The following is a 9678-nucleotide window of genomic DNA, read 5'->3' on the forward strand; positions in this document are numbered from 1 at the left end:
AAATCGAATATTTTCAAAAATTTCCAAATTCTCAATATATTTAGAAAAAACGTTATTTTTAATTTCCAAAAGACTTTAAATTTTTTAAAAAAAATCAGAACTTTGAAAAAGTTTCTAAATTATCAAAAAATCAAATTAAAAAAAATGAACTTTATAAAATACGCTCGTCACTCAATTTAAAAATAAGTTTACAGTATGTAATGAATAATCTATTTGATTATTCAAAACAATTATTGATTATTATATCCTCGAATTTCTAATTATGATAAGGAAAGTTTCAGCAATTTGCCTTAAGGCACGATGCCATGCGCCTCACTAGTTTAGTTTTAAATCTTGTGTGATCATCGTTTGCCCTTGATTTTTAACTTCCAGTTGGTAAAGTTATTGTAATCATCCAAAAATCGAAATTGAAATTTTTTGTCGATTTAAATGATTCAAAGAACTTTGTGTTTGTTTTAACAAAATAATTGATTTTGTAAAAAAAAAATCTGTTGCATAATTTTTGTTTCAATTTTTTTTTTCAGAAAAAATTTTTTTTGGTAAAAATAATTCTGATTTTATTTTTAATTCTGACTAAAATTCTAATATACTTTAAACAAATAATTTCAATTTTGCAATTCAGTTTATATAATTGTGATAAATATTAGACAATGTTAAAATATTTATAATAATCTATCTGAAAACATTCAATATTCCTGGAACATTTCGTTACGGTAAGGGAAGTTCCAGCAATTTGCCTTAAAGCACGATGCCATACACTCCACTAGTTGTTTTTTTATTTATTATGGTGTTGTCTTAAACGTTTATTGAAGCTCTGTCCTGTTTCGCCAATGTAGGTAGAATTACAGCTATTGCAAGATATTTTATAGACCACATTAGATACTCGTTCCAAACTAGTGCGCGGCTTCAAATTTGGGAATAGGGAATTAAACTTCAAGTCGACGTTGCATACTAAACGAAGATTTGCGTTATAAAACAGTTTTCTCTCACAAAGGATAAAGTTTCTTGATGTAAGGCAAACAAATTGTACCTTCGAAATCATTATCATTTGTGGAAGTTAAGCTCAGGTTGTGGTTAATTATTTTGTTTTTTTAAAATAGTAGGTCTGTTGTTTATGACAAATGTTGTAGGATGTGGGGGATAGGAGTTGTGCGTGAGGGTTTTGAAAATTAAATCTAAGTTGGAGGTCCAAACTTGTTTGTCAGAATGGAGGATAGCATGGTCTACTAAGTTAATGGTAGTACTTATTTTTATACTAGAGGGTTGGTAGGATTAAAAATTTAAATACCTACCTGACCAAGTAGGTTTTTAGTACCAGTTAGTGAGAATGCGATTGTCTAAGTTTTCAATAATTTTGATATCTAAAAAACTGATGAAGTTATTTTGTTTTTATTCGAAAGTGAACTGAATATGTTTGTTAAAAGAATTGTAAAAGTGGAGTAATAAGTCAAAATTTTGACGGGGGACACAAATAATAATGTCACTAACATAACTGTAATAAAAATAAGCGTCTATGCTGATGGAATTAAAAACTCAAATGAATAGTTTCTAAACGAATTATCTTTACGGCATTTAGAAACCAGAAACCAATATTGACTTGGATGAACGGGTATATATATATGTATATATATATATATATATAATATATATATATATATATATATATATATATATATTGATTGTTTCTTTTCCAAACAGTAAATCCAATAATAAAAAACAATTTGTTTTTTGAAGATGTTTAATACGACGTTTCGGAACTAGATACGTTCCATCGTCAGGTTTATTCTGTCAAATACAATGTTTTTTAAAAATATTGATTAACATTAATCAATGATGGTCAATACAGATTAATTAGAAAAAATTTTTTATAAAGGAATGGATTATGTACCGGGGTAAAGAGTAAAAAGAATTAACTAAAAAAGGTTTTTATATAAAATTGAGAAGCAAAAATTATTTACCTGTAATAATTTATATATCCATATCACTAATATTTTTTTGGTAAAAACACTCGATTTTTTTTTGGAAGATATTTGTAGATGTTACGACTACACAAGACTTAAACACACTGATATGGAGTTCTGTCTGCCAGATGTAAAGGACAACGTACGGAATTCCTGGCAAAAATGATTTTTTATGGCTCTTGTATTGGTAATTTACGAAAAAAGAGAAAATATTGCTTTAGTAAATGTTGAGAAATATTATGTATATATATACATGGACATGCATATGCACACCTACATACTCATACATACATATGCACATATCTATATATTAATGTATCCACAATTATATACATGAAACAAATTTTTTTTCTAATTAATCTGTATTGACCATCATAAATTAATGTAAATCAATATTTTTAAAAAACATTGTATTTGACAGAATAAACCTGATGATGAAACGTACATAGTTCCGAAACGTCGTATTAAACATCTTCAAAAAACAAATTGTTTTTTATTATTGGATTTACTGTTCGGAAAAGAAACAATCAATATATCGAAAAAATCCAGGACTTATCTATTGAATATATATAAATATATATATATATATATATATATATATACATATATATATATATACATATATATACATATATATATATATTAGGGTGGGCCGAATCATTATAGAAGTAAAATTAAGCGATATGGGCACCTTTTCATATGAAATATATGTGTTATTTAAATGAATTTTGACTTCAAAACCATATATCGCAAATAACTCTTTAGCCAGCGAAATTTTCAATAAAATACTGTTTTTAATAAGTTAATATATTAATTTAGGCATGTGAATAATTCAAATTGTGAGTTATATTTTGATTGATAGTTTGTACGGGGGTTTTTAAATCGGGTTTTTTGTTGTTATTTATTTCCATCAGAGTGCGCTAGTATTTTTTTATAATAATTCTCGAAGTTTCGAAAAGAATATATTAATGTGAGAAATCGGCATAAATCTTCATTCAGTTCTCCAGTTAGACGTGAAGTATCAATGGCGAATTCTTATTTAAATTCAGGCGCAAGTGCCAGTAATTTGAATCATATGCGCTCGCATGATCAAATTACATTTGAGGAAGCAAAAGAATTTACTGGAGTAAATCTTCCGACAAGTATGGAAATTATCAGGTATTATTTTTATTTGGCCGAAAAATCAAAAAAACAAAATAAAATGTTTTCATATAAAACATTTACTCCAAATGTGGTAACGAAATTGATTCAGACGTGGGAAAAAATTGATATTCCAATTATGGAGAAACGAAGTATCGCTAGAAAATTGAACCGATTGATTGATAAATATAAAAGTACAAATAAAAGCAAGTCTACCCAAGCATCATTTCAGGAGTTTGTAGAATCCACGAAAGAATTATTTTATATTGGAAAATGCAAATGTGATTTGCGAAGATTACTGTGTTCCTGTGGACTGATCCCAGAACATTTACAAGCGTTTATGATGGATCAACATAATGAGAGGAAATCTACGATACCAGAATATATTATAAAAATTGAAGATGAAGTATCAGAATCTACAATAACTAGCAATATTACTCCAGGTGAGACATATACTCCAGATGTTGATTTTGATTCTAAAAGCAGTTCGGAAAGTTCACAAAATACCTCTCATATAAAACGTGGTCCATATAGTCGAAGATATAAGGCTCCAAGCTATGCCTTAATGTGCGACAGATTTGCAATTTCTGATAGAGTTGGTTCTGGCGTGGTGACGGCAATCCTGCGTGACCTGGGCATAACGGATGATTGGGGCAATCCTGTCATTATGGATAAAAATAAAAGCGTTCGTGAGAGGCAGAAAAATAGGCAAGCTCTACACAAACGATATGATTCTTCTGAATTAATAGCATTTTCATTCGACGGCCGAAAAAATGATTCTATTACCATGGAAAAAATCGATAAGAAGTTTCACCCACGAATGATTAAAGAAGCGCATTTAGTTATTTTAAAGGAACCGAATGGCCAATTGTTGGGTTACACAAAATTGGAAAATGAAGATTCGGAAAGTAAAGTAATCAAATTGAACGAGTTTTTCGCCGATAAAGAAATAGCTCTCGATTCTTTGATAGGCATATGTTGCGATGGTGAACCAGCAAATACAGGCGTAAAAAATGGTATTTTACGTCGATTTGAAATTCAGTTAAACAGGCCACTGCATTGGTTTGTGTGTCTTCTCCACTTTAACGAACTTCCACTTCGCCATTTATTTAACTATTTGGAAAAATCATTGACCACTTGACCACGAACAAAAACTGGAATATTAAGCAAACAAATTGAAACATGCGAAAATATACCGGTGAGTTATAACATATTTACTATTTTTTAATACCCTATGTTCAAATTCAATATAATTTATTTTTTCCTATATACTTCCAGCCGGTAAAAGACTTTGAAACAATCCCACTTGAAAATTTGGCTGATATAAGTCCTGCTGAATCAACAACTGACTCAAGTTATTCAATAAAAATAGCTAAAGCAGTTGCTTCTGGAGAAGTATCGACAGGCTTAGCTAACATGAAACCAGGGCCAATAGCACATTCCCGTTGGCTCGCGAAGGCTAGTAGGTTACTTCGGTTATATGTAACTACTAATAAGCCATCCAAAAATTTGAAAATTCTGGCAAACTACGTAATGAAAGTATATATTCCAATGTACTTTAACATTAAATATTACAACTCTGTGGTGTATGGTAGTATATTATTTTATAAATTTATTAGCTGGACGCAATATTTAGACTCGAATTTAAGACAAATTGTGAACAATGTTGCTAAAGAAAACGCATACTATGCTCACTCGGAAAATATTTTATTAGCAATGTTGTTTGATAATAAAAAGAAAATACGAGATTCAGCTATAAGAAAAATCTTATATTACCGTAATAATGTGGAAGACCTGACGCAATTGAGAGATTACAAAACACCCGAAATAAATTTCGAATGCACCGACTATACTAATATGATAGATATGGATGATTATTCTAATATATCCGAACCAGCCTTTACGCTAAATATTCCTCATGAACATCTAGTACAATATCTACAAAGCAATAAGTGTCCATGGAGTGACCCTAAAATTCCGGTCCACATTCAGGGAACTGAGAGACATGTTCAATTACTGGCTAATGTATCGAAACGCGTATTAGAGCAAAATCGCGAAGGTGTTATGACAGCGACACTACTATCTCGTGAAAAGCATCCTCGACTGGAAAGCAAGCAAGATTTCAGATATTAATTTATTTAAATTGTATTAGCTAAATGTAAGAAATTTTATTTTAAATAAAAATGTAACTTAAAGAAATAAAAATGTTGTATTTAAACCATGTCATGTAAATAAATAATAGAATAAATATATGTCATTCCTAAAAACCCAAAAACAATATTTTTCTACAAAAGTAGTTTGACCTGTTTCGATGCAAGATTCTAGGTTAGGCTTACTCGCAAATGTCCCCTAAAAGTTTACTTGATGTAGTCTGATGTACCCGTAAGTTACTGATTTCAAAAAGCCGGAAAATGTTTTTAACCTGTTTCGATGCAAGATTCTAGGTTAGGCTTACTCGCAAATGTCCCCTAAAAGTTTACTTGATGTAGTCTGATGTACCCGTAAGTTACTGATTTCAAAAAGCCGGAAAATGTTTTTAACCTGTTTCGATGCAAGATTCTAGGTTAGGCTTACTCGCAAATGTCCCCTAAAAGTTTACTTGATGTAGTCTGATGTACCCGTAAGTTACTGATTTCAAAAAGCCGGAAAATGTTTTTAACCTGTTTCGATGCAAGATTCTAGGTTAGGCTTACTCGCAAATGTCTCCTAAAAGTTTACTTGATGTAGTCTGATGTACCCGTAAGTTACTGATTTCAAAAAGCCGGAAAATATTTTTAACTTGTTTCGATGCAAGATTCTAGGTTAGGCTTACTCGCAAATGTCCCCTAAAAGTTTACTTGATGTAGTCTAATGTACCCGTAAGTTACTGATTTCAAAAAGCCGGAAAATGTTTTTAACCTGTTTCGATGCAAGATTCTAGGTTAGGCATACTCGCAAATGTCCCCTAAAAGTTTACTAGATGTAGTTTGAAATTATATATAAATACTGAATATTTTGTTAAAAAGGAAATAAATATACTGAATATTTTATTATAAAAGAATCGAAATATTTATAGGTTGGAAGTTACTAATTATTTAGAGTATATTACAAAAATTAAATAAAAATAGCAACTTGCACGTATTTTGCACATTGACAACTTACACGTATTCTGCAAATTGACAACTTGCACGCATTCTGCAAATTGACAACTTGCACGTATTTTACACATTGACAACTTGCACGCATTTTGCATTATAGATAACTTATACGTACTTTGCTTATTAGCAACTTGTACGCATTTCCAAGAAATTTAGCAAAAAACATCCTCCCTATTTAGAATTTAATGAATTATATCATATATTTATATTAAAAAATTATGAAAAGTTTCTCTTAAAAACATATATTTCGTAAACTTACAAAATATTTATAACTATTCTTTTGACATTATGGTTATTGAAAGAAATAATGAATATTTTAGTATTGAAATTTGTCGATAAGTTTTGATTTACGTGCTGACTCACGCACGTTGTACAAAATAGCTAGGTAGATACCGAAGAAGTGTCACATGTACAGCATGTACAAGTTTTCGACTGTCAAGCCTACTGATTGTGGCATGGTGCAATGCGACGGCTTAAGGCTTATGCTCTAATAGCGTGGGGTGACGTCAAGCCAACATGACGAATCCCCAAGCCAAGGGCTGAGTCTCAACGGATCGCAGCGTGGTAACTGCTCTGCCGAGTACAACACCCCGCCAGGTACCCAAGTCGTTTACAAACGATTCCGAGTCTCTACATCGAACTAGTAACCTATGATCGACCGATATAGGCAAGACAGATATAACGGACGGATATCGCCCCTGTCCAGCGCCTCATTCGGCTAAAAATGGCTCGTGCGATAAACGGCGTGTGCCGAATACCTAATAAATCACATTGTATTGAGCCTTTCGACTCACGAAACTCCTAGAGATATCGTTGCTTACTTTGTCTAGAAAGGATACGGCCTTAGAGGCGTTCAGGCATAATCCCACGGATGGTAGCTTCGCACCACCGGCCGCTCGACCGAGTGCGTGAACCAAATGTCCGAACCTGCGGTTCCTCTCGTACTGAGCAGGATTACTATCGCAACGACGATTCATCAGTAGGGTAAAACTAACCTGTCTCACGACGGTCTAAACCCAGCTCACGTTCCCTATTTGTGGGTGAACAATCCAACGCTTGGCGAATTCTGCTTCGCAATGATAGGAAGAGCCGACATCGAAAGATCAAAAAGCAACGTCGCTATGAACGCTTGGCTGCCACAAGCCAGTTATCCCTGTGGTAACTTTTCTGACACCTCTTGCTATAAACTCTTCAAGCCAAAAGGATCGATAGGCCATGCTTTCGCAGTCCCTGTGCACACTGAGCAATGGGATCAAGCCAGCATTTGCCCTTTTGCTCTACGCGAGGTTTCTGTCCTCGCTGAGCTGGCCTTAGGACACCTGCGTTATTATTTGACAGATGTACCGCCCCAGTCAAACTCCCCGCCTAGCAGTTTCCTCGAATCGGATCACGCTATGATCGATTGTTGGCGATCGGCGCAATGGCTCACACCACTCTTATGCGCTTGGCTCTAGAAAACCGTGACAGTCGGAACGCAAGTTTTTGACGCACGCTTTTCGCCCAATCGAGTAAGTAAAGAAACGATGAAAGTAGTGGTATTTCACCGACGATATTACTATCTCCCACTTATGCTACACCTTTCATGTCTCCTTACAATGCCAGACTAGAGTCAAGCTCAACAGGGTCTTCTTTCCCCGCTAATTTTTCCAAGCCCGTTCCCTTGGCAGTGGTTTCGCTAGAAAGTAGATAGGGACAGTGGGAATCTCGTTAATCCATTCATGCGCGTCACTAGTTAGATGACGAGGTATTTGGCTATTTTTTTTTGGCTAGGAGGGGAATGCATTTACGCACGCCGGTCGCCAGGTTGACCAGGCAGTGTGGGACTCGACCCGAAGGCAATACCCACTAAACCTAACTCCTAGTTTTGTGCCTGATGGGATCTTATGCGCAGGCAGCACGCTGAACTCAGGTACATCCTACCCTATTCCTTGTCGTTTTATGGACGTTGTTTTTGTCCATGCTCCAAAACCGTTCAGTCCACCAATCAATACACGCGTAGATATTATCTTTAATTCTTCTTTCTTAATGACCTTTCCTGATAGCAAAAAATTAGCTGACTCGTAGTGCCACACGCCTCTGTTGTTTAAGGTGACTGTCCCGTATACTACTTCCGACGTATTGTATCTTTCCTTGATTAAGGCGTCCAGTCCCTTGTAGTAGTTGATCTTTCGTCTGTGGGCCGACTCCATATCCACATTGCTACCCACAATTTGGGTATCAAGCAGCATGGAGAATTGTCCCTGCGACGCTATCAAGTCCGGTTTTCGTGTTCCGTCTGGAGTGTGGAACAATGGTTCCCAGTCCACTCTGGAGTGGGTCTTTTCTAAGGCTCGTTTCAGGTATTTAGTGACGGCGTTATGTCTGTCAATCCTCTGTCTGTGGCTCCGATGGCATGTTTGCAAAATATGATCTAGTGTTTCGAGAGCGTTACACCCTGCTCTGCAGAACCTATCTTCACGGCGGCCTCTGGTTGTACGGCTCCTGCACGGCATAGTGTTGATTCTGAGCCATGTGCAGTTAATGAAATCCCGACCAGATAGGATTTTGGTGCCATCGGTGATCCATCGGTGTTGTTGTGGAACTTTCGAAGATTTGGCGAGTGCTCGACCATCTACTGAGTTATGAAGCAGTTTGGCCCATCTATCATCTAATAATTTGATCGAAGTAATAATATTTCCATTATCAGTAAGGCGTTTGACACATTTTTCTAATTCAAGTTGATGGTAACTTGATTCGGTCCTTCCTAAATTTAGAAGTCTTCCCCTTCTTCTAAGAGGCACTAACCATCTTAGAGACGGAAGGGATAACCCACCGTCTCTGTCTCTTGCATAAAAATACGCGTTAGTTGTGTCTGTTGGTAGCCTCAGCCAGGATCTTACGGCTTTTCTTATAGTTGTGTCAAGGCCTTTAAGAAGTCCAAGTGTGGTGTTACCCAGCGTCAATTGGTGGAGTAGTCTAGGAATTCCGACTGTTCTTAAAGCGAATAGCCGTTGCTGGGGTTTTATCGGTGCTTTGGATAGCTTTTCAATAATGCTCTGTAACTTCTCTTTCAGGTCGCACAATACGGCACCTTCCGGAGTAAAAGATACACCTAGATAGGTCCATATTTCCACCCTGGAGAGAGCAGGTAAATCACGACCACCACACCTGAACTTAATACTCGTATCAATAATCGATTTCTTTGCGTGTGGTGGTACATTTCTGATGGTAATAGAGAATGACTTGGCGTTGTTAACTATAAGGCCACACTTTGATAGAAAGTCGTCAGCGTGGTCAAGCACTTGAAGACCTTTTTGAGACGATGCCACAAGGACAATATCGTCCGCAAAGGCTAAGATATTTAGCGTCATTCCCTCCATCATAACCCCGATCTCAGGTGGGGCACTTTCGATAAGTCTGTTAATAATAAGATTGAACAAAACTGGTGACAAAGGGTCTCC

General features: G+C 35.3%; 1 pseudogene; it reads right to left on the reverse strand.

Moving 5' to 3' along the window:
• Positions 1-6757: 6757 nt before the first annotated feature.
• The window catches only part of LOC113378945, a 5713-nt pseudogene continuing 2792 nt past the window's right edge, over positions 6758-9678 (reverse strand).

This window comes from Ctenocephalides felis, unplaced genomic scaffold (assembly GCF_003426905.1).
Source record: "Ctenocephalides felis isolate EL2017-DRISC unplaced genomic scaffold, ASM342690v1 CF-g0.4_SCAFFOLD_01886, whole genome shotgun sequence".
NCBI lineage: Eukaryota > Metazoa > Arthropoda > Insecta > Siphonaptera > Pulicidae > Ctenocephalides > Ctenocephalides felis.